Source organism: Jaculus jaculus, chromosome X (assembly GCF_020740685.1).
Source record: "Jaculus jaculus isolate mJacJac1 chromosome X, mJacJac1.mat.Y.cur, whole genome shotgun sequence".
In the NCBI taxonomy this organism is placed as follows: domain Eukaryota; kingdom Metazoa; phylum Chordata; class Mammalia; order Rodentia; family Dipodidae; genus Jaculus; species Jaculus jaculus.
Window position 1 is genome coordinate 153,916,813 of NC_059125.1, and position 7,441 is coordinate 153,924,253.

The following is a 7,441-nucleotide window of genomic DNA, read 5'->3' on the forward strand; positions in this document are numbered from 1 at the left end:
AGCACCTTAACTACTGAGAAATCCCCCCTTTTAGTTTATCAGAAAACAGAATTTTTCTTGAATTAATGTATTTAGTTAGTATATGGCCAGTTCTTGTTATTTCTCACTTTCAAACCTTCAATAATTTATCTCTTTACTGTTGTTTTAAATAGAATTAAATCATGTTACTTCATGATTCCTTTTTCTAAACAATATCTTTTTATCTTTAGTCTAGTCTTCAACCCAAAGGCAAGTTTGGAGAAATGGTAAAGAACGTTTCTATGTACTAAAGAACTCCCAACATTTTTTTATGTCCAAATACACAAAAAACTAAATATGTATTTCTCTCAATTATTCACATTTCAGGTGAGAATTTTATTTTTATCTATGGACAGTAACACAACTGTTGTTGATACAGATAAAATATTTTTGTTCAGTTGAGGGAAGGGTTTAGTCTTAGGTGAAAGGATATAGTGACAATGAGTCAGGAGCTTGAAAATGAGCCACCCTCCTGCCAGATTTGCTACAAAATCTTCTGGTGGAGAGCCCAGATCCCTTCCAGTAAGCTACTCAAAATATTTGATTTCTTTTTTTATTTGGTGGCCAATTTATTAAGTGGTTAACCTTGGACTGCATCTATCAAGCATTTAATTAATTAAGGCCAGTTTCAAATACCTTTAAAAACTCTTGCTGATTTCAATACACCAAACTGGCACATTTATAAGAATCTAGCAATTGCTAAAATACTAAATCATCTCCACTGAGATGCAGTAGTTGCCAACAGAACATTAATCAGCTCAAGAGCTAATTGTTAATATGAAAGAGTAAAAGCAATCCAATATTTCTTCTATTTCTCTCTACAGTTTGGAAGAAAGATAAAAGTGTGAGAAGTTTATTTTCATAGAATTTCAGAGCTACAAATGCTCTCAAACTCTATTTAATCTATTTTCCTCATCGTAAAATGGGGAGAATGAGATGTTATCAAAGTTATCAGTGGCAAAGTCAGATACTATGGTTCTGATACATAGGTGATATTCATTTGTAGAATAATTTTTTTTTTTTTGAGGCAGGGTCTCACTCTATCCCAAGCTTAACTTAAATTCACTCTGGGGCTGGAGAGATGGCTTAGCGGTTAAGCGCTTGCCTATGAAGCCTAAGGACCCCGGTTCGAGGCTCGGTTCCCCAGGTCCCACGTTAGCCAGATGCACAAGGGGGCGCACGCGTCTGGAGTTCGTTTGCAGAGGCTGGAAGTCCTGGCGCGCCCATTCTCTCTCTCTCCCTCTATCTGTCTTTCTCTCTGTGTCTGTCGCTCTCAAATAAATAAATTAAAAAAAAAAATTCACTCTGTAGTCAAGGCTGCCCTTGAATTCACAGTGATCCTCTCACCTCAGCTTCTCCTGTGCTGGAATTGAAGGATTAAGCCACCACAGCCAGCTAGAATGACTTTTATTATGAAAAATAATTTTATGTTTATAAAATCATGATTATGTTTATAGAATCATTTCAAATAAATTGAATTTTTGTTTCTTTTTGACACAATGTCTGGCTTTGAACTTGGAATCCTCTTGCCTCAGCCTACTAAGTGCTGGGATTACCTTTGTGCACCACTATACTGGCTTAAACAGCATTTTTATACCTCATAAAATATTGCCAACCCACATTGTTTTATTCTGCATTTTATCAATTTGGAAACCAAGAGCATGGTTTTAACAGTATAATTGTTTAAAGAGTTATAACATTCCTTTATCCTAAAATAAGAAGCAATTATTTTCTTTATTGTATTACTCACCTACTACATGTATATCCCTGACATCTAAAGCCCAGCTTCTTCAACTGTGGGTTGCAAACAGAGTTGCATAACTGAATGTGAAGGCTGCAAGAAAAATGGCAACAGTAGAAGGTTTATGAACATGCAATAATCAAAAATTGATCCTAATTTAAATGGATCATAGATCCAAAGTGTTTTTTGGTATCACTTGCTCATGTTGTACCACATGACATCACTGCAGCCTTGGTCTTAAACACATAGCATGTTCACTGTACAGTGCATATGCTATCACACCACATAACACCAACAAACACTGCCTGAAACATCTTGGGTGGGATCCAAGACTATTGTATATTATGAATTACAGTGTTTTACTGTGCATACAAAATTTTCTGCTATTATAGTGAGAGCCTTAATATTTTTCCTATCATCATTCATCAACATATATTAAACTTGTATGTCTTTGGATTGTGTTGCATTAAAATTGCTATTTGAGTTGCTGACTTTAGTTTTACAAAATCTGTTAAATGAATTTTGGCTTTAGATTAGAAGAACATACCAAACAATTTTTAAAATGGTCCTAAACATGTTTCTGCCATTTTGTACTATGTATTTATGCAAAGCAGCAGTCTCAGTATTGATGATTATAAATTCAAAATAATAATGAACTGAAAATGTTGAAGATGGCCTATGTCTTGCAGTAATAAATATTCAGCCAAGATTTAAAATTTATGCACAAAAATAATCACACCCATCTCACTAGTATACACATTTGCTTTTGTCCTTAATAAGTAGTAAAATTGCATGTATACTAAAGAAATGTTTTTAAATGAATTTATGTATGTTTTTATCTTAATGTCTTATTTGTAAACTCACTTCAGTTTCATAACCACCCAGAGTCATGTAAAATTTTGCTCAGGTGAAAGAGGATCACAAGTGGTAAAAGTTTAAAAACTCCCTATAGCCAACAAATTTTTAAATGTAGTGTAGACAAAAATATATTCCCATTTGTCACTGAACTTCAGAATATTAAGGGGATTTTTTTTTTCAAGGTAGGGTGTCACTCTAGCCCAGGCTGACCTGTCACTCATTCTGTAGTCTCAGGCTGGCCTCAAACTCACAGTGATCCTCCTTCCTGTGCCTTCCAAGTGCTGGGATTAAAGGCGTGTGCCACCATACCTGGCCAGGATATGAGTTTTTAAAAGCATTAAACCTCGTTAATATTATACTAAAACAAGCAGAATGATATTTTCCATTCTTTGAATCTATACTGACTGAATTATATGGCTTTCTATGTAGTAACATCAACAAAAGCATAAAGGTGATTATTTTTGTTAGGAAACAAGTTTTTCCACAATACATTAAAAGAGACAGAGATAGATAGTATCAGATTCAAAGTAACCATAAGCTAGGAAATAATAATAAATATGTCACTGGTTGATAAAAGTGGCAAGATGGAAAGGAAACCTATAGAATGATACAAAACATTGGCAAACAAAACATCTGACAAGAAATTCGTATTCAAATCAAAGATATTATTACAACTTTATAGAAAACAAACACAAGATTCAATTAGACATGTCACCAAAAAAATTATAAATCACTAGCAGATATAAAACTATCAATGTCACAAATCATCAGGGAGATGCAAATCAAGACCAAAATGATATTGGGGAAAGTTGAAAAAAAGAAACCCTTGGACACGGTTGGTGGTAATATAAATTGCAGTAGCCACTACAGAAAAAATCATTATAAAGATTCCTTGAAAAATGGAGGATTAGAATTAGACTCAAGACTTCCAGTCAAAATGGCATACTCTTAACCATGCTTCAGCTCCCAGAGTAATATCAGGCAAGATCCATGGAGCTCCAGTTGAGTAGGTCTTAGCAGACCTCCAGTGGGCTGGCAAGGAAGGGCACAGTTGTGAAACTGCTGATTCCCATGTTCTTAGGATACCCAATAGACCCTTGATCCCCCAACCACTTGCCCCAGCCACCACACCATGCCCCTGACTCCCTGACCAGGTTATCTGCTGCACTTCCTGCAGGCTCCACCAACTAGGGCCTTGTGCCTTCCCTGTCTCCCAGAGGCTCCCCCCCCCACTGCATCTGTCAGTGGTGCATGTACAGCATCTGTCATGGCCCATGTGCCTTCCCTTTCTCCCACAGCCCAACCCCACTGCATCTTTCAGTGGCCTATATGCTTTCCCTGTCTCCTGGACCCCCCAACCCACTGCATCTGTTGGTGGTCTGCATGCACTTCCCCTATTTCCTGGAGTTCCATGGCCCACTGCATCTGTCAGTGACCAGCATACACAGTCTATCAGTGACCTATGCACACTGCTTCTGTTCATGGTCTATGCACATACCTGTCTCCTGGGGGCCCTACCAGACTCCATCCCAGTCCCTTGTCTTGCATCCTTGGTGGGCTAGCCTGAAGGCTGCCTCTGTTCCCCCTGATCACAGACACTCAACATGCTGTGCTGCCTACATGTGCCCTGTTGTGTGCCCCTTGGCCAGTGTCCCTGTCTTCCCCATACCAGTCAACTTCCTATTTTGACCTGAGCTGTGAACCCAGGGACCCCTACCATCTCTCCAAAACATTGCCCCACTCTCAGTGACTATTTGGGGCATCAAGTCAACCCCCAAAAGGGGAGCACAGGAAAATCAAGCTATTACCTGCCAGGGCAACTAGTAAATCCTCCATACCCTGCCTATCTTGGTTCAGTAGAAGAGAAAGGGCAAGTGCTACAGCCTCAGAGCCACAGGCAAGCCACAGCTGACAGCAGGTCAAAGGGATCCCAGACCTCCAATCCCACCTTAGGTATTAAGTACCAGCCCAGAGTGGCTGAAGCACTTAAGCCCTTCACAACCTTCACATCCCAAAATACAAATCCATAATTAGCCTATTCTATACAAATATAAAGCAAAACACTCACTGAAGACACTACAAGGAAGAACTCTTGCTTTCTCCTTAATTAAATAAGATTCCCACTGTGATGGGCAGACCACAACACAAAAGAAACAATAAACAACAAATGGAAGGAGCTCCAACAATGTTGCCTGGTCCTACAACAGAAGTCTCCAATGAAAACATACAGGAAACAACAGGAATAGGACCCCAAAATGAAGACACAAGATATGTGACCCTGATCATGCAAATGGCAGAACTGGCAGCAAGTCAACAAAAAACCAACAATCACATAAATGAAATACACACAGCTGTCTTGAACTAGCAGACAAAACCTAGAGAGATCTCAAAAGAGAGTTAAATGAGTTTCAGATGAGCCAAAACATAAAGGATCTTAATACTCAGCTGGTTACGCTTAATGAAAGAAATAAGTAAATGCAAGAATGAATTCCAAGAAGCATTAAGAAAATCAAAACATGACCTAAAATTGGAACTAGACAGAGAGATGGACACTATACAGAAAAAGACAACAGAAAGTGCAAATCAAATTGAACTACAGCAAACCTCTCTAGAAACCCTCAGGAACAAAGTTAATCATGTGGAGGACATAATCTCAGAGCTGGAAGACAAAACAGAAGAAACAATTTGGAAATGCAAAAACTTTCATTAAGTTAAAAAAAAAAATCTTGTGACCAGAACAAGAGGGAACTGTAGGATACCCTAAAACATCCTAACATTTGGTTGAAGGGTATACCAGAAGGAGAATAAATTCAGACAAAAGGCATGGAGAATGTATTCAACAAATTATCAAAACAACTTTTCCTCCTTCTCAAAAGAGCATCCCATCAAGATATAAAACAAAAAGCTAACATAACTCCAAACAGACTGGACTAAAGAAGAACCTCTCCAAGATACATCATCATTAAAACTCTGAACAATGAAAACAAGGAGAGAATGCTAAGACATGCAAAAGAGAAGCAACACATTACACACAAAGGCAACCTCAGCAGAATTACCTCAGATTTCTCAATGGAAACCCTGAAAGCCAGAAGAGCCTGGAATGGAGCACTTCAAAGTCTAAAAAACTATGGCTTCCAACTCAAACTATCATTCACAATGTAAGTATCCCTCATAAGACACAGTGAAAGAATAACTTTCCATGATAAAAGCCAAATTAAGGGCTGGAGAGATGGCTTAGTGGTTAAGCACTTGCCTGTGAAGCCTAAGGACCCCGGTTTGGGGCTTGATTCCACAGGACCCACATTAGCCAGATGCACAATGGGGCGCATGCATCTGGAGTTCGTTAGCAGTGGCTGGAAGCCCTGGTGCGCCCATTCTCTCTCTTTCTCTCTCTGTGTGTGTCTTTCTGTCTCTGTCACACTCAAATAAATAAATAAAAATGAACAAAAAAATTTTTAAAGCCAAATTAAAATAAGAAACAAGCAGGTATTGCTATATTAATATCTGATAAAATAGACTTCAAACCAAAAATAATCAAAAAGGACAAATAAAGCCACTTACTCATCAAGGGAATGATCCAACAAGAGGACATCACAATCATAAATCTATATGCACCAAACACAGGTGCACCAAAGTTTATAAAACAAAGTTTGTAAAAGTATATAAAACAGAAATAAACACCAACACCATATTGTTGGGGACTTCAATGCTCTCTCATCAATAGACAGAACACATCCAAACAGAAAACCAAAAGAGAAAAGAGCTCAACAATACCATAGATCAAATAGACCTAATGGACAACTACAGAATATCTCATCCCATTTCTACAGAATACACATTCTTCTCAGCAGCCCATGGAATGTTCTCCAGAATAGATCATATAATAGGCCATAAAGCATGCCTCCACAAATTCAGGAAAACTGGCATAATTTCTTTCACCATATCATATCACAATGCTATGATGCTATAAATTAACAAGAGATACTTCAAGGATTTCAAAAGCTCCTGGAGACTGAACAACACACTTTTAAACAATGAATGGGTAGCAGAAGAAATAAAGAATAAATTGTCAAACTTCTACAGTTGAATGACAATGAGAATACAACTTACCAAAACTTATGGAAAACAATGAAGGCAGTCCTAACAGGAAAATTCTTACCACTAAATGCCTTCATATGAAAGACAGAGAGAACTTAAGTTAATAAGCTAACAATCCACCTAAAGGTATAAAAACAAGAAGAATCCAACCCAAAGAACTGCAGATGGAAAGAAATAACCAAGATCAGAGCAAATATTAATGAATTATAAACTAAAAAAAAAATAAGAAAATTGATAAAACAAAGAACTGGTTCTTTGAAAAAATAAACAAGATTGATAAACCCCTGGCCAATTTGATCAAGCAAGAAAAAGAAGTCTCAAATTAACAAAATCAGAAATGAAAAAAAAAGCGGTTACTACAGACATCAATGAAGTTGGAAGAATCATCAGGACTTACTTCACAACCTCTATTCAACAAAATTGACTAATCTGGAAGAAATGGGTAAATTCCTAGGTACATACCACCTACCAAAACTAAACTCAGAGCAGATTAACATCCTAAACAACCCTATCACATCCATCAATACTGAAAAGGCAATCAAAAACCTTCTCAAAAAGAAAAGTTGCCAGGTGTTGTGGGGCACGCCTTTAATCCTAGCACTCAGGAGGCAGAGGTAGGAGGATTGCTTTGCGTTTGAGGTCACCCTGAGACTACATAGTGAATTCCAGGTCAGCCTGGGCTACAGTAAGACCCTACCTCAAAAAAAATCTTCATATGAAATGGCA